Genomic DNA, 21,917 nt, shown 5'->3' with positions numbered 1-21,917 from the left:
GTACAGTGTGGAGTTTAGGCGGATTGTAAACATATCTATGTAATCAGATTTTAAATGTCTAAATTTTAAATGGGTTCAAATTACTTTTAACCAGATTAAACAATATCCCAAGCTGTTGACTATATTCACATCATAAATGAGGACAAGAGCTCTCTATAACAGTTGGTCCCATGTGTGTAGCCATTTTTATTGCTTAATTATAAGCCTTCAAATATGCAACAAGGTGATGTTTCAAAGGTCAGTATTTCAAAACAGGAGCCATGTAGAATCTTCATACTTACATATGTTACTCTCCAGGTCAAGACCTTTATAACAATGTATGTTGTTTAGCTCTACAACAAAGTTTTAATTTTCTCATTTCACATGCACAAGCCATCTCGGGTGTAGTTTCAGAGAGCCATTTGAAGGCTCAATAGCCATAGCCTATATAAAAAGAAGCTATTTGCTTGTTTGTTTGTTTCTGACTTTGTAAACAGATTTATGAACCCACAACATGAAAAATACCTTGTACACATGGCGTATACATATATATATATATATATATATATATATATATATATATATATATATATATGCTATCTAATTATGGGATGGTTCACCCAAAAATGAAAATTCTGTCATCATTTACTCACCCTCATGTCGTTCCAAACCCGTACGAGTTGCTTTATGTTGAACATAAAATAAGATAATTTGAAGATTGCTGGTAATTGCTGGTAAAAGTTAAAGTTTTTACAAGGTGTCTAAGCAGAAGATGGTTAAATGTTTTCTCAGTCCATGTTACCAAAACTCATGTGTCATTTAAAAAGCATGTTTGAAAGCATGTCAATTAATTTCTTTGCATTCATCTAGATGCAATGTAATTAAAAGTTTGGCTATACTAGATATTTTATATTTTCAGTAAATATATAATTTTACAACCCTAATTTGCAAACCAGATAAACTAATCAGATTGTAAATGTATAATTAATTATATATAATAAACATAATTGTGACCGACAGCACTTTGAATTGAAATGTAGTCTACCAACGGCAGACAACTGCAAACAAAAGTGGAACACACCAGTCCTCCCTCACATAAACTGACAATAAACTTTATCTGAATCCAAGGAGAAACAATTGATATCCTTAACACAAATAAAATGATACCCTTCACATTTTCTCTTAAATGTTCATCATTAAAATAAAAGCGTAACAGTAATTGTGAAGAAAATACTTCAGAGTGGAAGTAAGCAATGCCATAGAAAACCATTTAAATTTAAAATAAATTGTAGTTTTCAGCTGTATATCAAAGTTTCTACAAGTACCAGTAACCATGTTTTCAATATATTTTTTGCCAAGCATCTCCTAGTGACAGCAAAACTGTGAAAAATGTAAAGTTATGTAAAGCATCTAATCATAACATGAAATCATACTCTGACCCACTGTTGTGAATATTATGGTGAGGTCCTTGCTAAAACCCAGCCCTACTGAACCGATGATGAAACAGGTATATATATATAAAAAAAACATGTAGACTCAATTCAGTACAATATAACTTTATTGGTCCCCACATAAGTCCAGTATAAAGGAGAACACATTGATGGTGCCAACAAACAACAATAAATAAAAATTGGGGTGAATGAAGATAACAAAAAGATCACAATTTTCTGTAGTCATTACAATGAATTTGCAGCATATGTATGTATTGTGTGTGTGTGTGTGTTTGTATGGATGGGTTGGGGGCCGTCAACACAGTAAAAACAACCCAAACAAGTAACAAGATACATCTTCAGGGTGTTTAAGTGAGTGAAGTGAAAGTGACATTCAGCCAAGTATGGTGACCCATACTCAGAATTTGTGCTCTGCATTTAACCCATCCGAAATGCACACACACAGAGCAGTGAACACACACACACACACACACTGTGAGCACACACCCGGAGCAGTGGGCAGCCATTTATGCTGCGGCGCCCGGGGAGCAGTTGGGGGTTCGATGCCTTGCTCAAGGGCACCTAAGTCGTGGTATTGAAGGTGGAGAGAGAGCTGTTCATGCACTCCCCCCACCCACAATTCCGTCCGGCCCGAGACTAGAACTCACAACCCTTCGATTGGGAGTCCGACTCTCTAACCATTAGGCCACGACTTCCCCAAAAAAAGATCAAGGTTTGCATGGTGTCTTCACATTGGCAGTGAAGGCACATGTTCTTTTTAAAGCCACATGCTGTGTGTGACCATGATTGGCACACTGTGCACTGAGACCATGAGCGCCACTTCTTTCTTGCATTCTTCTTCTTATCATCAAAATGGACGCAGCAGACACAGCACAAATTGCCTCCATCTACCAAAGGAAAAACACAAATATTTTGAAAGTCAAGCGAGTTAGTTTAAATCATACTCATCACTATATTTAAAGCAACATCTCAAAGGCAGCTTGTTCATTGTTAACTGTTGCCAAAGGAATATGTGGGTATTGCACATCAATTGATCTCAGATCTCGCTGATAATAAATCATAAGATAAAAGCAGGTTTTCATGGGTTCCATTTCAGAAAGCGGCTTTAGGAAAACTCTGGGTTTTTCGTTTCAGAAATGGATGTAAATCAAACCTGAGACAGAGGGGTAACTAAATTTTAATTTAAGAAATCTCGTGACCACTTTGTTCTTCAGCTGCTTCCAGTTTGAGATGGTGGTATGAGTCTTTGACAATTTCTTCAATGTGAGAATATTTGATGTTGATAGCCTCGTAAACAAAAATCAGCTGGAATATTTTTTTGTAACGAACTAATTTGAAATTATGATAAAAACTAGAGATAAACAATCCAGTTGTCTAACACAATGTTTTGCTCACACCACAATTGCTGTTGATCATCCTTCCATCTAATACTTTAAGAATACCACTAATGCTTAGCAAATGAATCCTGTTTCCAAACCTCTAACTTCAGCTTCTTTAAGTCCATTGTAATTCGGGCATCCCTCACCTCAGGGTTTAGGTCCTGCGCCCACCCATGTGCCCTCAGTGCTGCTGCCGCTTGAATGTATTTTTGCTTTGCATCTTACCTGCCCTTAATATCATTCATTGTGCCTGAGGAAAAAAAATAGATGCACAGAAAACTTAACGCATTAGAGTCAGCATCTCCTTTTTAAAGTAAATTCATACAACGACAATCAGTACTTGGGTTGTGAAAACCATTTATCTGTAACAACTCTGTAAAAACAAGATAACATGTAAAGTAGATGACCTGATGATTCTTTTCAATACACTCAGCATTCTTAAACTGATGAATGCAGTTTGTGTGAGTGAAGTACTTCCCAAATACTATCATGAAAAATCTGTTTCATGATGTTTCATGACCCTCATAAACCTTATGTCAAAAAGGCCACCATGTATTGAAAGAAACAATTTAGTATAAAAAAAATAAAAAGTCTTTAAATTTTGTTTCTCACATTTGTTTTTGAATATATCCCTACAAAAAAGATTGTAAGGCGACAGCTCTCTAATGTGAACTTTGGCCTTTGATGGCCGGGGCTCAGACGAAGCATTAGTCATTTGTGATCTTTTGTAATTACCTATCCAGTTCTGAAAAACAAAAAAATTGCGAAAGGTTATTACACCAATTAAACCGAATGTTAACAAAACACATCATTTATACAAGCAGTGCAGCAGAATGATTTATTTATTTGACATGATGTTTGTTAGTGTGGCACAAAAGTAAACCTTATTTCTACGACACCGGTGTCCAAACCAGTAGCTGATGCAGCTCTTGGTATTAATTCTGAAACAACTCGTGTCATTACATCCTTAAAAAATGATTTCAGGGTTTCCTTTTGATTCCCATTAATGGGAGTTCTCTCTTTTTGAATAACAACAAAGAAAGAAATAGATAGTCAGTAATAAAAAAAGACAGTGTTGCAGATCACACCATCGTTCTCAGACACTCTTGCCTGATGCTTCTAGATTAGTAACTGTAAGGCTTACCTCTCTCGGCCATCTTCAACCTAAAACACAGACAGAGAGAAACTTGCACAAGACAGATTTGTGAACAATAAATTCTAAACAGCCCAAAACCAAATTTTGGATAGTTCAACAAAGACATAGAGCATGGAAGTAATAAAACAAACTTGCCACAGAAGTCCTTGCAACCAGCTGGAAATGTATGCTGTAAAGGGAGACAAAAAAGTTAGGTAAAGAGACATTAATGTAACACAGGCAGGCAGACAGACAGACCTTTGGGTTTTATTTGTCAAGTTCAAGATAGATAGATAGATAGATAGATAGATAGATAGACAGACAGATAGCTAAATATATATATATATATATATATATATATATATATATATTATATAAATATATACACAGCTAGCTAGCCAGTATAAAGAGAAAGAGAGAGACAGACAGACAGATAGACAGATATATATATATATATATCCAAACCCACAGAACTTTATTTTACACTCTAGTCAAGATCCCAAGGTTTCCAAACAGCTGTAAACGTCTTGTGTTTAATATTTCTCTCAAGTCAATATGGGTTACATTAGACCTATGATCTGGCTTCAGTGAGGCGTTATCGAGCATACACAATATGCAATAAGCCTGTAAGAGTGTAAAAAGTTTTTAAATGTTTACAGTTTAACTTTGCGTTTAACTAGAAACTAAATTCCCCCATTAGCTTCAGACGTAAATACAGCAACGTTAATGCTCACATAAAGCATGCAACGTTAACGTAACGACAGGCTAATAACGTAATATGGTCTAGCGATAACGTTTGCAGACACATCGCAATACTGTTATCTCATGTCAACAATCATGACACGCAATACGAGTGTATGTATTGTTTTCCATTACAGTTTAAATGCTCAGTTTTATAATTTTAATAGTCTTACCTGAAAATATTAAGCAGGAAATATCGCAACGTTGCCGCGTTCGTCCAGTAGACTTCCGATTACCGGTGAGCAGGAATTCTGGGATTGGATCTGGAGTCTTCTCTTCTATATTTGTGGGTGATCAACCATTTGGATGGATGATCACGGCCTTCTGAGCCTACTAGTAGGCACAGGAGGCCCCTCCTGGCCCATACCTATGGGCTGATAACCGCTGATAACGCCCCATTCAATCGAGTGATAACGTTCGAATCGGGTGGTGTGTGTGTGTGTGTGTGTAGCACTTACACACTAATCCCCACAATAATAAAGATCTTAAATACTCATATGAGGAGGAAACAATGTTGCATCATAATGAAAGGATGTGTAACTTACACTTTTCTGTAAACTGAGCCAAACATTTTTTTCACTGATTTAGGGTAGAGTAAGAATATTTACTGTATTGTGCAAGTTAACTCATACTTAGATATAATTTTATATGCAATATTAACTTTTCTTTTCATCATCATCTTTAAGAGTTCATGATCATTTCTTTCTGTTCAACTTGATTTCTCAGTTGATTACTCCATCCACAATTCATAAAACACAACACATGCAACTGAGGTACAAGAAGTATTGACTTCCAAAAGTCATTGAAATAAATTAAAAATCACATCGACAGGTAAAAAAAAAAAGCCTCAGGTCAAATATTCATTTATCACCAATGAACTGTTTGACAAAAACTTCCTGCTCCGATGTCCAGATCTGAATTAAAAAAAATTACAAACAGGCTCCGAAGTGCCGATCTGAATCAACCGAGTCGCGAACAGGCTCCGAAGTGCCGATCTGAATCAACCGAGTCGCGAACAGGCTCCGAAGTGCCGATCTGAATCAACGGAGTCGCGAACAAGCTCCGAAGTGCCGATCTGAATCATCGGAGTCGCGAACAGGCTCCGAAGTGCCGATCTGATTTAATGGAGTCGCGAACAGGCTCCGAAGTGCCGATCTGATTTAATGGAGTCGCGAACAGGCTCCGAAGTGCCGATCTGAATCAACGGAGTCGCGAACATGCTCCGAAGTGCCGATCTGAATCAACGGAGACGCGAACATGCTCCGAAATGCCGATCTGAATCATCGGAGTCGCGAACAGGCTCCGAAGTGCCGATCTGATTTAATGGAGTCGCGAACAGGCTCCGAAGTGCCGATCTGAATCAACGGAGTCGCGAACATGCTCCGATGTGCCGATCTGAATCAACGGAGACGCGAACATGCTCCGAAGTGCCGATCTGAATCAACGGAGACGCGAACATGCTCCGAAGTGCCGATCTGCATCAACGGAGTCGCGAACATGCTCCGAAGTGCCGATCTGAATCAACGGAGTCGCGAACAGGCTCCGAGGTCCTGATCTGAAAACTTCGACTAACCAATGTTAAAAATAAATGGATTTTAATATAATACAAATAAATAAGATTGATCTTCCTCTATATTATATTAACAGCCTAACTTTTAACGAACAATGCACCATAAGATCACCTTTATACTATAAACAAAACACTATATTTCAGCCTATATTAATAACCTCTATGTAAAAAAATGTAGAATACCGTTCTTACCAAATTCATTCAACAGGTTATTAAATCATAACTAGTTTTTAAACACTTACAGGAACTTTCAGATCTGATTTCAAAGTTACTGCGTTTTTAAACAACTCTATGAAAGACTCAGATCACGTAAAAATAAATCGCTATAGTAAAAGATAAATAATAAGAGGAGTGAAGTTTCCTACCGTTCTGCTGTGTTTGGTCCTCGCGCGTGTCTGACGCTCCGCGGCGTGTCTCCGCCCCTCACACACGCACAGCGCTAAATTAATCATCTGTGCTAATTATTATAAATTTACTTCATTGTCAGCTTCAGGTACTTTATTTATTATTGTTCAATGAACAGTTTGAAACAAAAAAGGTTGTACTCGACAATACAAGTGCTGTCTACACGCGGCTATTGATAGTGATGTATGGAGTTAGAAATGTGTCTTTATTGCATGCGAGAAAATAAAAGATCTGAGAGAAAAAACTAAGTTTGAGAGAAAAAGTTATCACACTGATAGCAAAAAAACATTTCATGAGGGAAAAAATAATATTTGAGAGAAAAAGTTTTCATGCCAATAGCAAAAAATAATAATATTTGAGACTAAAAAAAGTTTTGAGAGAAAGTATTTTCTCATAGAACATAAAAAAAATATACATTTGAAATTTTTAAAATTATTTATGAGAAAAAAAATCTCTCTCAAAATACTTTGAAAAAAACTCAAATATATATTTTTTGCTATCAGTGTGAAAATATTTTCTCAAAATAAAAAAAGTGTTTTTCTCGAAACGCTTTTCTTTGCTCTTGATGCAATTTCTTGCTCTTGTGTCAGGATTTTGCTTTCACTGTGAGAATTGTGTCATGGGCGGGGCCACGTTCCTATTGGCCAGTCGGGTGAGCATCGTCTTGTCTTGGGAGTCGAACTGAATCATTACACCATTGTTCGGTTCACCTGCATAGATGCCGTATCTGCCTTATGGCTAGTTAAGTTGAGCACGGACATATGACACTCCAATGTTTGGGTAAGATGATGACACACAGCTGGCTGAGCAAGTTCAGTATCACTGAAGATTAAACATTAAAAAAATAGCACTCATATTCATGAATAAATGTGTATTATATTATTTGCTTGCTAATCGCTAGTAAAGCTAACCAGCCATCATGCTAGGTAAACTTGCAAACTCACCTGGTTTATACTATGTTTAAATCAAATGCCAAATTAATGTTTTGATTTAGATAGTTTCACGCCTTATTTAGTGAGTAGTGAGCTAGTTTCTACCTTTGCACTTGCTAGCCTCAAAGCACCTGAAGAGTAACTGCTTGTTCTTACAACCTCCCGCACAACTTTCAACTAACGTTAGTATGCATGGAAGGTGGCAACCCTACTACTAGCTAACGTTAGACAGTGATTTATAAACCGTTTGAAAGATTTAAAAGAAAAAATAATTACCATGACAGTACAGGCACAAACATATTTGTGGGTTGCTAATGTAAGAGTTAGTTCTAGACCTGCAATTTACCTTGTCTGCTCTAGACCTCGGCTAGATGGTAAAAAATATTTAGAATAAGCCCCGTGTAGCTGAGTTTGTGAGCTATACTTGCAGTGTAGCTAAACATGTAGTGCAACAACCATACAAAGACTATTTTAAACAAAACTAGGTGGGACACTTTCAAACGGTATATCAATCACTGCTCACTCACTACTCACTAAATAAGGTGTGAAACTATCTAAATCAAAACATTAATTTGGCATTTGATTTAAACATAGTATAGACCAGGTGAGTTTGCAAGTTTACCTAGCATGATGGCTGGTTAGCTTTACTAGCGATTAGCAAGCAAATAATATAATACAGATTCATTCATGAATATGAGTGCTATTTTTTAATGTTTAATCTTCAGTGATACTGAACTTGCTCAGCCAGCTGTGTGTCATCATCTTACCCAAACATTGGAGTGTCATATGTCCGTGCTCAAATTAACTAGCCATAAGGCAGAGGCGGCATCTATGCAGGTGAACCGAACAATGGTGTAATGATTCAGTTCGACTCCCAAGACAAGACGATGCTCACCCGACTGGCCAATAGGAACGTGGCCCCGCCCATGACACAATTCTCACAGTGAAAGCAAAATCCTGACACGAGAGCAAGAAATTGCATCAAGAGCAAAGAAAAGCGTTTCGAGAGAAACACTTTTTTTTTTTAGAGAAAATATTTTCACACTGATAGCAAAAAATATAAGTATTTTGAGAGAGATTTTTTTTCTCAGAAATAATGTAAAAAATTTCAAATGTATATTTTTTTATGTTCTATGAGAAAATACTTTCTCTCAAAACTTTTTTTTAGTCTCAAATATTATTATTTTTTGCTATTGGCATGAAAACCTTTTCTCTCGAATATTCTTTTTTCTCTCATGAAATGTTTTTTTGCTATCAGTGTGATAACTTTTTCTCTCAAACTTTTTTTTTTCTCTCAGATCTTTTATTTTCTCGCATGTAATAAAGAACCAAAACTCACTCCATAGTGATGCTACAGTCAAAAATCAGTAATAATTCAAACTTATCAAAATAAAATATATAAAATAATAGTTTCTATTTGAATATGCTTTAAAATATCATTTATTTCTGTGATGTGCAGCTGTATTTTCGTCATCATTCCTCCAGTCTTCAGCGTGACATGATCTTCAGAAATCATTAACATATGATGATTTATTATCAGAATTAATAATAGTTGTGATGCCAAATATTATTTTGGAATCTGCGATACCTTTTTCAGGATTCTTCAATGCATTTTTTTTTAAAGATCAGCGTTTATTCAATATATAAATCTCTTCTTACAATATTAATCTTTGATTCACTTCTTATCAATTTAATACATTCTAAAAAAAGTTATAAACTTTTGAACTCTAGTGTTTATTGTTAGAAAATACTTTTATTTTAAATAAATGCTCTTCTTTTTAACATTTCATTCATCAACTAATCCTGAAAGAAGTATCACAGTTCAGCAGCACAACTCTGATAATAAATCAGTAATGGAGTAATGATGCTGAAAATCACAGAAATAAAATAGATTTTAATGTATATTAAAATAGAAAAATATTTTTTTACTTCATAATAATATATTTTTTAAAAATCCTGTATTTTTGATGATTAAAAGAAACTCCTGTAAAAACAAACAAACATTACAAATCATTCTGATCCCAAACTCTGACCTGTGTGTGTGTGTGTGTGTGTGTGTGTGTGTGTAGCACTTACACACTAATCCCAACAATGATAAAGATCTTAAATACTCATCTGAGGAGGAAACAATGTTGCATCATAATGAAAGGATGTGTAACGTACACTTTTCTGTAAACTGAGCCAAACATTTTTTTCACTGATTTAGGGTAGAGTAAGAATATTAACTGTATTGCGCAAGTTAGTTCATACTTAGATATAATTTTATATGCAATATTAACTTTTCTTTTCATCGTCATCTTTAAGAGTTCATGATCAGTTCTTTCTGTTCAACTTGATTTCTCAGTTGATTACTCGATCCACAATTCATAAAACACAACACATGCAACTGAGGTACAAGAAGTATTGACTTCCAAAAGTCATTGAAAGAATTTGAAAATCAAATCGACAGGTTAAAAAAAGCCTCAGGTCAAATATTCATTTATCACCAATGAACTGTTTGACAAAAACTTCTTGCTCCGATGTCCAGATCTGAATTTAAAAAAATTACAAACAGGCTCCGAAGTGCCGATCTGAATCAACGGAGTCGCTAACAGGCTCCGAAGTGCCGATCTCAATCAACCGAGTCGCGAACAAGCTCCGAAGTGCCGATCTGAATCAACCGAGTCGCGAACATGCTCCGAAGTGTCGATCTGAATCAACCGAGTCGCGAACAGGCTCCGAACTGCCGATCTGAATCAACCGAGTCGCGAACAAGCTCCGAAGTGCCGATCTGAATCAACCGAGTCGCGAACAGGCTCCGAACTGCCGATCTGAATCAACCGAGTCGCGAACAAGCTCCGAAGTGCCGATCTGAATCAACCGAGTCGCGAACAGGCTCCGAAGTGCCGATCTGAATCAACCGAGTCGCGAACATGCTCCGAAGTGTCGATCTGAATCAACCGAGTCGCGAACAAGCTCCGAAGTGCCGATCTGAATCAACCGAGTCGCGAACAGGCTCCGAACTGCCGATCTGAATCAACCGAGTCGCGAACAAGCTCCGAAGTGCCGATCTGAATCAAAGGAGTCGCGAACAGGCTCCGAAGTGCCGATCTGAATCAACCGAGTCGCGAACATGCTCCGAAGTGTCGATCTGAATCAACCGAGTCGCGAACAAGCTCCGAAGTGCCGATCTGAATCAACCGAGTCGCGAACAGGCTCCGAACTGCCGATCTGAATCAACCGAGTCGCGAACAAGCTCCGAAGTGCCGATCTGAATCAACGGAGTCGCGAACAGGCTCCGAAGTGCCGATCTGAATCAACGGAGTCGCGAACAGGCTCCGAGGTCCTGATCTGAAAACTTCGACTAACAAATGTTAAAAATAAATGGATTTTAATATAATAAAAATAATTAAGATTGATCTTCCTCTATATTATATTAACAGCCTAACTTTTAACAAACAATGCACCATAAGATCACCTTTATACTATAAACAAAACACTATTTTTCAGCCTATATTAATAACCTCTCTGTAAAAAAAATGTAGAATACCGTTCTTACCAAATTCATTCAACACGTTATTAAATCATAACTAGTTTTTAAACACTTACAGGAACTTTCAGATCTGATTTCAAAGTTACTGCGTTTTATAACAACTCTATGAAAGACTCAGATCACGTAAAAATAAATCGCTATAGTAAAAGAGAAATAAAAAGAGGAATGAAGTTTCCTACCGTTCTGCTGTGTTTGGTCCTCACGAGCGTCTGACGCTCCGCGGCGCGTCTCCGCCCCTCACACGCGCGTTAACAGCGCTAAATTAATCATCTGTGCTAATTATTATAAATTTACTTCATTGTCAGCTTCAGGTACTTTATTTATTATTGTTCAATGAACAGTTTGAAACAAAAAAGGTTGTACTCGACAATACAAGTGCTGTCTACACGCGGCTATTGATAGTGATGCTACAGTCAAAAATCAGTAATAATTCAAACTTATCAAAATAAAATATATAAAATAATAGTTTCTATTTGAATATCCTTTAAAATATCATTTATTTCTGTGATGTGCAGCTGTATTTTCGTCATCATTCCTCCAGTCTTCAGCGTGACATGATCTTCAGAAATCATTAACATATGATGATTTATTATCAGAATTAATAATAGTTGTGATGCCAAATATTATTTTGGAATCTGCGATACCTTTTTCAGGATTCTTCAATGCATTTTTTTTTAAAGATCAGCGTTTATTCAATATATAAATCTCTTCTTACAATATTAATCTTTGATTCACTTATTATCAATTTAATACATTCTAAAAAAAGTTATAAACTTTTGAACTCTAGTGTTTATTGTTAGAAAATACTTTTATTTTAAATAAATGCTGTTCTTTTTAACGTTTCATTCATCAACTAATCCTGAAAGAAGTATCACAGTTCAGCAGCACAACTCTGATAATAAATCAGTAATGGAGTAATGATGCTGAAAATCACAGAAATAAAATAGATTTTAATGTATATTAAAATAGAAAAATATTTTTTTACTTCATAATAATATATTTTTTAAAAATCCTGTATTTTTGATGATTAAAAGAAACTCCTGTAAAAACAAACAAACATTACAAATCATTCTGATCCCAAACTCTGACCTGTGTGTGTGTGTGTGTGTGTGTGTGTGTGTGTGTGTGTGTGTGTGTGTGTAGCACTTACACACTAATCCCAACAATGATAAAGATCTTAAATACTCATCTGAGGAGGAAACAATGTTGCATCATAATGAAAGGATGTGTAACGTACACTTTTCTGTAAACTGAGCCAAACATTTTTTTCACTGATTCAGGGTAGAGTAAGAATATTTACTGTATTGCGCAAGTTAGTTCATACTTAGATATCATTTTATATGCAATATTAACTTTTCTTTTCATCGTCATCTTTAAGAGTTCATGATCAGTTCTTTCTGTTCAACTTGATTTCTCAGTTGATTACTCGATCCACAATTCATAAAACACAACACATGCAACTGAGGTACAAGAAGTATTGACTTCCAAAAGTCATTGAAAGAATTTGAAAATCAAATCGACAGGTTAAAAAAAGCCTCAGGTCAAATATTCATTTATCACCAATGAACTGTTTGACAAAAACTTCCTGCTCCGATGTCCAGATCTGAATTAAAAAAAATTACAAACAGGCTCCGAAGTGCCGATCTGAATCAACGGAGTCGCGAACAGGCTCCGAAGTGCCGATCTGAATCAACCAAGTCTCGAACAAGCTCCGAAGTGCCGATCTGAATCAACGGAGTCGCGAACAGGCTCCGAAGTGCCGATCTGAATCAACCGAGTCGCGAACAAGCTCCGAAGTGCCGATCTGAATCAACGGAGTCGCGAACAGGCTCCGAAGTGCCGATCTGATTTAATGGAGTCGCGAACATGCTCCGAAGTGCCGATCTGAATCAACCGAGTCGCGAACAAGCTCCGAAGTGCCGATCTGAATCAACGGAGTCGCGAACAGGCTCCGAAGTGCCGATCTGAATCAACGGAGTCGCGAACAGGCTCCGAGGTCCTGATCTGAAAACTTCGACTAACCAATGTTAAAAATAAATGGATTTTAATATAATACAAATAAATAAGATTGATCTTCCTCTATATTATATTAACAGCCTAACTTTTAACGAACAATGCACCATAAGATCACCTTTATACTATAAACAAAACACTATATTTCAGCCTATATTAATAACCTCTATGTAAAAAAATGTAGAATACCGTTCTTACCAAATTCATTCAACAGGTTATTAAATCATAACTAGTTTTTAAACACTTACAGGAACTTTCAGAGCTGATTTCAAAGTTACTGCGTTTTTAAACAACTCTATGAAAGACTCAGATCACGTAAAAATAAATCGCTATAGTAAAAGATAAATAATAAGAGGAGTGAAGTTTCCTACCGTTCTGCTGTGTTTGGTCCTCGCGCGTGTCTGACGCTCCGCGGCGTGTCTCCGCCCCTCACACACACACAGCGCTAAATTAATCATCTGTGCTAATTATTATAAATTTACTTCATTGTCAGCTTCAGGTACTTTATTTATTATTGTTCAATGAACAGTTTGAAACAAAAAAGGTTGTACTCGACAATACAAGTGCTGTCTACACGCGGCTATTGATAGTGATGCTACAGTCAAAAATCAGTAATAATTCAAACTTATCAAAATAAAATATATAAAATAATAGTTTCTATTTGAATATCCTTTAAAATATCATTTATTTCTGTGATGTGCAGCTGTATTTTCGTCATCATTCCTCCAGTCTTCAGCGTGACATGATCTTCAGAAATCATTAACATATGATGATTTATTATCAGAATTAATAATAGTTGTGATGCCAAATATTATTTTGGAATCTGCGATACCTTTTTCAGGATTCTTCAATGCATTTTTTTTTAAAGATCAGCGTTTATTCAATATATAAATCTCTTCTTACAATATTAATCTTTGATTCACTTCTTATCAATTTAATACATTCTAAAAAAAGTTATAAACTTTTGAACTCTAATGTTTATTGTTAGAAAATACTTTTATTTTAAATAAATGCTCTTCTTTTTAACTTTTCATTCATCAACTAATCCTGAAAGAAGTATCACAGTTCAGCAGCACAACTCTGATAATAAATCAGTAATGGAGTAATGATGCTGAAAATCACAGAAATAAAATAGATTTTAATGTATTTTAAAATAGAAAAATATTTTTTTACTTCATAATAATACATTTTTTTAAATCCTGTATTTTTGATGATTAAAAGAAACTCCTATAAAAACAAACAAACATTAGAAATCATTCTGATCCCAAACTCTGACCTGTGTGTGTGTGTGTGTGTGTAGCACTTACACACTAATCCCCACAATGATAAAGATCTTAAATACTCATCTGAGGAGGAAACAATGTTGCATCATAATGAAAGGATGTGTAACTTACACTTTTCTGTAAACTGAGCCAAACATTTTTTTCACTGATTTAGGGTAGAGTAAGAATATTTACTGTATTGCGCAAGTTAGTTCATACTTAGATATCAATTTATATGCAATATTACCATTTCTTTTCATCATCATCTTTAAGAGTTCATGATCATTTCTTTCTGTTCAACTTGATTTCTCAGTTGATTAATCAATCCACAATTCATAAAACACAACACATGCAACTGAGGTACAAGAAGGCTTGATTTCCAAAAGTCATTGAAATAATTTAAAAAATCACATCGACAGGTTAAAAAAAAGCCTCAGGTCAAACATTCATTTATTATCAATGAACTGTTTGACAAAAACTTCCTGCTCCGTTGTCCAGATCTGAATTTTAAAAAATTACAAACATGCTCCGAAGTGTCGATCTGAATCATCTGAGTCGCGAACAGGCTCCGAAGTGCCGATCTGAATCAACGGAGTCGCGAACATGCTCCGAAGTGCCGATCTGAATCAACGGAGTCGCGAACATGCTCCGAAGTGCCGATCTGAATCAACGGAGTCGCGAACAGGCTCCGAGGTCCTGATCTGAAAACTTCGACTAACGAATGTTAAAAATAAATGGATTTTAATATAATAAAAATAATTAAGATTGATCTTCCTCTATATTATATTAACAGCCTAACTTTTAACGAACAATGCACCATAAGATCACCTTTATACTATAAACAAAACACTATATTTCAGCCTAAATTAATAACCTCTATGTAAAAAAATGTAGAATAGGCCTACTGTTCTTACCAAATTCATTCAACACGTTATTAAATCATAACTAGTTTTTAAACACTTACAGGAACTTTCAGAGCTGATTTCAAAGTTACTGAGTTTTTAAACAACTCTATGAAAGACTCAGATCACGTAAAAATAAATCGCTATAGTAAAAGAGAAATAATAAGAGGAGTGAAGTTTCCTACCGTTCTGCTGTGTTTGGTCCTCACGAGCGTCTGACGCTCCGCGGCGCGTCTCCGCCCCTCACACGCGCGTTAACAGCGCTAAATTAATCATCTGTGCTAATTATTATAAATTTACTTCATTGTCAGCTTCAGGTACTTCATTTATTATTGTTCAATGAACTGTTTGAAACAAAAAAGGTTGTACTCGGTAATACACAAAGTAGTGCTGTCGACACGCGGCTATTGATAGTGATGCTACAGTCAAAAATCAGTAATAATTCAAACTCATCAAAATAAAATATGTAAAATAATAGTTTCTATTTGAATATCCTTTAAAATATCATTTATTTCTGTGATGTGCAGCTGTATTTTCGTCATCATTCCTCCAGTCTTCAGCGTGACATGATCTTCAGAAATCATTAACATATGATGATTTATTATCAGAATTAATAATAGTTGTGATGCCAAATATTATTTTGGAATCTGCGATACCTTTTTCAGGATTCTTCAATGCTTTTTTTTTTTTTTTAAAGATCAGCGTTTATTCAAAATATAAATCTCTTCTTACAATATTAATCTTTGATTCACTTCTTATCAATTTAATACATTCTAAAAAAGTTATAAACTTTTGAACTCTAGTGTTTATTGTTAGAAAATACTTCTATTTTAAATAAATGCTCTTCTTTTTAACATTACATTCATCAAATAATCCTGAAAGAAGTATCACAGTTCAGCAGCACAACTCTGATAATAAATCAGTAATGGAGTAATGATGCTGAAAATCACAGAAATAAAATAGATTTTAATGTATTTTAAAATAGAAAAATATTTTTTTACTACATAATAATATATTTCTTTTAAATCCTGTATTTTTGATGATTAAAAGAAACTCCTATAAAAACAAACATTAGAAATCATTCTGATCCCAAACTCTGACCTGCGTGTGTGTGTGTGTGTGTGTGTGTGTAGCACTTACACACTAATCCCCACAATAATAAAGATCTTAAATACTCATATGAGGAGGAAACAATGTTGCATCATAATGAAAGGATGTGTAACTTACACTTTTCTGTAAACTGAGCCAAACATTTTTTTCACTGATTTAGGGTAGAGTAAGAATATTTACTGTATTGTGCAAGTTAATTCATACTTAGATATAATTTTATATGCAATATTAACTTTTCTTTTCATCATCATCTTTAAGAGTTCATGATCATTTCTTTCTGTTCAACTTGATTTCTCAGTTGATTACTCCATTCACAATTCAGAAAACACAACACATGCAACTGAGGTACAAGAAGTATTGACTTCCAAAAGTCATTGAAATAAATTAAAAATCACATCGACAGGTTAAAAAAAAGCCTCAGGTCAAATATTCATTTATCACCAATGAACTGTTTGACAAAAACTTCCTGCTCCGATGTCCAGATCTGAATAAAAATAAATTACAAACAGGCTCCGAAGTGCCGATCTGAATCAACCGAGTCGCGAACATGCTCCGAAGTGCCGATCTGAATCAACCGAGTCGCGAACATGCTCCGAAGTGCCGATCTGAATCAACCGAGTCGCGAACAGGCTCCGAAGTGCCGATCTGAATCAACCGAGTCGCGAACAGGCTCCGAAGTGCCGATCTGAATCAACGGAGTCGCGAACAAGCTCCGAAGTGCCGATCTGAATCAACCGAGTCACGAACAAGCTCCGAAGTGCCGATCTGAATCAACCGAGTCAGAACCAGCTCCGAAGTGCCGATCTGAATCAACGGAGTCGCGAACAGGCTCCGAAGTGCCGATCTGAATCATCCGAGTCGCGAACAGGCTCCGAAGTGCCGATCTGAATCAACCAAGTCGCGAACAAGCTCCGAAGTGCCGATCTGAATCAACGGAGTCGCGAACATGCTCCGAAGTGCCGATCTGAATCAACGGAGTCACGAACAGGCTCCGAAGTGCCGATCTGAATCAACGGAGTCGCGAACAAGCTCCGAAGTGCCGATCTGAATCAACGGAGTAGCGAACATGCTCCGAAGTACCGAACTGAATCAACGGAGTCGCGAACAGGCTCCGAGGTCCTGATCTGAAAACTTCGACTAACGAATGTTAAAAATAAATGGATTTTAATATAATACAAATAATTAAGATTGATCTTCCTCTATATTATATTAACAGCCTAACTTTTAACGAACAATGCACCATAAGATCACCTTTATACTATAAACAAAACACTATATTTCAGCCTATATTAATAACCTCTATGTAAAAAAATGTAGAATACCGTTCTTACCAAATTCATTCAACAGGTTATTAAATCATAACTAGTTATTAAACACTTACAGGAACTTTCAGAGCTGATTTCAAAGTTACTGCGTTTTTAAACAACTCTATGAAAGACTCAGATCACGTAAAAATAAATCGCTATAGTAAAAGAGAAATAATAAGAGGAGTGAAGTTTCCTACCGTTCTGCTGTGTTTGGTCCTCACGCGCGTCTGACGCTCCGCGGCGCGTCTCCGCCCCTCACACACGCACAGCGCTAAATTAATCATCTGTGCTAATTATTATACATTTACTTCATTGTCAGCTTCAGGTACTTCATTTATTATTGTTCAATGAACTGTTTGAAACAAAAAAAAGGTTGTATTTCAGTGTCTCTGCAGGGGATTATAGAGCAACAGCGCCACCTGCTGTCGACACGCGGCTATTTTTAGTGATGCTACAGTCAAAAATCTGTAATAATTCAAACTTATCAAAATAAAATGTATAAAATAATGCTTTCTATTTTAATATCCTTTAAAATATCATTTATTTGTGTGATAAAAAAAACACATAATAAATCATTCTGATCTAAAACTCTGACCGGTGCGTGTTCGTGTGTGTGTGTATGTGTGTGTGTGTGTGTGTGTGTGTGAAGCACCTACACACACACTAATGGCCCACAATAATAAACATGTTCAATACTCATCTGAGGAGGAATATAATTTATATAGGAGGATATAATTTTATATGCAATAGTACCTTTTCTTTTCATCATAATCTTTAAGAGTTCATGATCATTTCTGTTCAACTTTCTCAGTCGAGTCGAGAACAGGCTCCGAAGTGTCGATCTGAATCAACGGAGTCGCGAACAGACTCCGAAGTGCCGATCTGAATCAACGGAGTCGAGAACAGACTCCGTAGTGCCGATCTGAATCAACGGAGTCGCGAACAGACTCCGAAGTGCCGATCTGAATCAACGGAGTCGCGAACAGACTCCGAAGTGCCGATCTGAATCAACGGAGTCGCGAACAGACTCCGAAGTGCCGATCTGAATCAACGGAGTCGAGAACAGGCTCCGAAGTGCCGATCTGAATCAACGGAGTCGCGAACAGACTCCGAAGTGCCGATCTGAATCAACAGAGTCGAGAACAGGCTCCGAAGTGTCGATCTGAATCAACAGAATCAACCGAGTCGCGAACAGGCTCCGAAGTGTCGATCTGAATCAACAGAATCAACCGAGTCGCGAACAGGCTCCGAAGTCCCAATCTGAAAACTTTGACTAACGAATGTAAAAAATAAATGCATTTTACTACTATAGTAAAAATAATTAAGATTGATGCAGAACCTGATTTTACCAAGTGAGACATGTTCTTGGGACAACATCGTTGTTGACCCTGGAACAACATTGTGATTAACCAATCAGATTTGAAGAACCAGACCTGCTGTCTACACGCGGCTATTGGTAGTGATGCTACAGTCAAAAATCAGTAATAATTCAAACTTATCCAAATAAAATATATAAAATAATAGTTTCTATTTTAATATCCTTTAAAATATCATTTATTTGTGTGATAAAAAACGCATAATAAATCATTCTGATCTCAAACTCTGACCGGTGTGTGTTTGTGTGTGTGTGTGTGCAAGCCCGTCGCGACAAGGCAGGCAAACCAAGCAATTGCTTGGGGCCCCGAGTTGGCCTGGGGCCCCAAGACAACGACTGGTTAAGAATTAAATGCAACGACACTGTGTGAGCGCCCCTTTAATCGTCAATGCAGTAATGACACTGTTATCGGGATCCCCCTCAAGGGGGCTGCTCTCAGTAGTCGCTGACCAAGGGGCAAGGAACTCGACCGGAAGTTGAAGTCGGGTGGGGGCTGCCATCTTTTAGCAGAACTTCACTTGCGTTAGCATTCCCATTGACTCCCATTCATTTTGGCGTCACTTTGACAGCGAATAACTTTACATCTGAGGCGTTTAAAGACTCTGTTTGTCCATTATTTATTTCTAAAGATACACGACAATGTATAAAGGGCTCCATTACCTTCTATGTTACATTATGGCCCCGTATAAACAGTTTTTGTAAAAAATAGGCTAACGATTGCGTCATAACCACTCGTCTCTCTGTCGCATTACCGTACAGACAGGTGGAGAAGCTCGCAAGCAATTAACTTAATATGGCGTACTGGCGTTACATTTTAAAATACTATATAAAATAATTAATCAGAATACTTACTCGTGCTCACTCACGCCAAAGAACTCCCCGCTCAAGCTCGCCGTCTCTGCAAGATTAACGATGGCAGTTTGCACGCACAGCTACTAGAAGATTTACATCTGTCAGACAGGTTGCTGACGTCGTCAAGCTTCGTTTGAGTCTGCGCATCAGAAACGGAAGTGCTAAAAAACGCTAAAACTGGGCTTCATTTGTCTCAATTGAGTTCCAATGGGGTCGCTGTGTCCATTTCTTTTACTGTGATCTCACGTGATGGACTAATGTCTGTAAATATTAAGCCGGAACAGTCTATTTAAATATGAATCCTGCATGTTCTGCTGTCTCTGTTAATGAATGGAGCAGAAGCGTGTCTTCCTTTATTAACATACACTGAAGCGCACGTGACGCTCGCGGTCATTTCTGCTGTCTCTCTAAATAAGACGAGAACACATGAACAGCATCTCCAGAACTGCTCTGACAGTCACTTCATGAGCATTTGACCGTTTGATTTGAGTAAAACTAGCGTCAAATCACATACACATAACTGTAAAGGTACGTCAACCCGTCAAAATAAAAGTCCTGTTTTAGACAAGTATTTGCCAGAGATGTATTTCTATTGTTCAGCAGAATGTACATAGCCTACTACTAAAAAAAATCAAAGTTTTTTTTAAGGTTTAATCACACAAAATTTCTTCCATGTTTTATTTTTAATAGTAAATCCCCATTGTTTACCAAAAAGCTAAGTTTGCTTAATTTTCAATAATTAAAATATAAATTAAATTAATGTTTTGTGTTTAATGTTTAATGTGCATCTCAAAAAATGCTTTATTTAAAACCTCAACTGAATGGCACTTAAATGCACTTAATTCATCTGTCAACTTTATTGTCATTGTTAACAGTACAAGTACAGACAGAGAAACAGTGGATAATAATTAAATGTTTATTTTTGATCTATGCATTGCATTCTATGCATTTAAAAATAAAAAAGATTTTCTAAAAAAGGAAACTTAGTTGTTCATTTTAAGAGACCCAGGAGTCTTACTTTCTCTTGCATAGTTATTATTAATAAGCAAAAACACATTTTATCCGATTACTCGATTAATCGATGGAATTTTTGGTAGAATACTCGATTACTAACAAATGCTGCTCTTAATGATCCAAAAACTTGTGTTATATGTTCAGTAGCCTCTCTCTTTAGAGCACATTGAGGTTTACACGGTCTGTAATCAGACTTTGAAATGATTTGAACTCATTCACAATTTTTAACGAGCCCCAAGTCAAATTTTAGCCCAAACAGAAGGCCATACAGCTCTAACAGAAGGCCCATGCTAACACATTCTGTATGCAGACAGTGTTGGATTGTATTCAACATTATCCTCTGCTGCCTCCAACCATTTCACATGAAAATTACACATTTTTACATATAAACCAATGTCTTCCCTATGGTCATTGGAAGAGTGGAAACATGTGGAAGAGAATCAAACAACATCAAAAAGCATTTGCTGTTCATTTCTCAGATCAACAGAAACAGCGCATCTGTTTTCTGTCCAGATGAACCATTTCAGGTATATCGTGTCTGTACATGAAACCATTTTTGTTCAAAGATTTAATATTTTCCCCCAAAAATACGTGCTGAGGAATTATAATCAGAGAGTGGCAGAATTCCAGAATTAGGTGAAGTTCTGTCTTTTTGCAGCTTTGACAAGCTTTTCACATAATTCATCATCTTTCAGTTTCCACTGGTAAATACACAACTGTGATTGTTGGATTGTGGCTAAAGGATGCATTTGGCACTGGACCACTTTCCAGTTTGAGCTAAATCTCTTTCTTACAGATTTTGAAGGCAGTTTTTTGACAGTAGAAAACAATGCTTAGTTCATGCCATTCTCGCCCTCACATCTCAATGGTAGAGTGAACTTTTCTGACAGTTTAACAAGATGCAGAAATAAACCAAACAAACTTTCCACTTAATTTTGGAATTGGATCTATTTCATCA

General features: G+C 36.4%; 1 long non-coding RNA gene across 1 annotated transcript; it reads right to left on the bottom strand.

The window, feature by feature from the left end:
• Positions 1-2,170: 2,170 nt before the first annotated feature.
• On the bottom strand, positions 2,171-5,111 carry LOC128011439 (uncharacterized). The gene is made up of 3 exons (XR_008182557.1): positions 4,859-5,111; positions 2,956-3,059; positions 2,171-2,317 (listed from the first exon to the last, which is right to left on the bottom strand). It is a non-coding gene; the product is annotated as an uncharacterized LOC128011439 (long non-coding RNA).
• Positions 5,112-21,917: the final 16,806 nt, after the last annotated feature.

The sequence above is a fragment of the Carassius gibelio genome, chromosome B23, assembly GCF_023724105.1.
Source record: "Carassius gibelio isolate Cgi1373 ecotype wild population from Czech Republic chromosome B23, carGib1.2-hapl.c, whole genome shotgun sequence".
Classification (NCBI taxonomy): Eukaryota; Metazoa; Chordata; class Actinopteri; order Cypriniformes; family Cyprinidae; genus Carassius; species Carassius gibelio.
The sequence above is the reverse complement of the archived record's forward strand: the minus strand, read 5'-3'. Positions and strand labels throughout refer to the sequence as shown.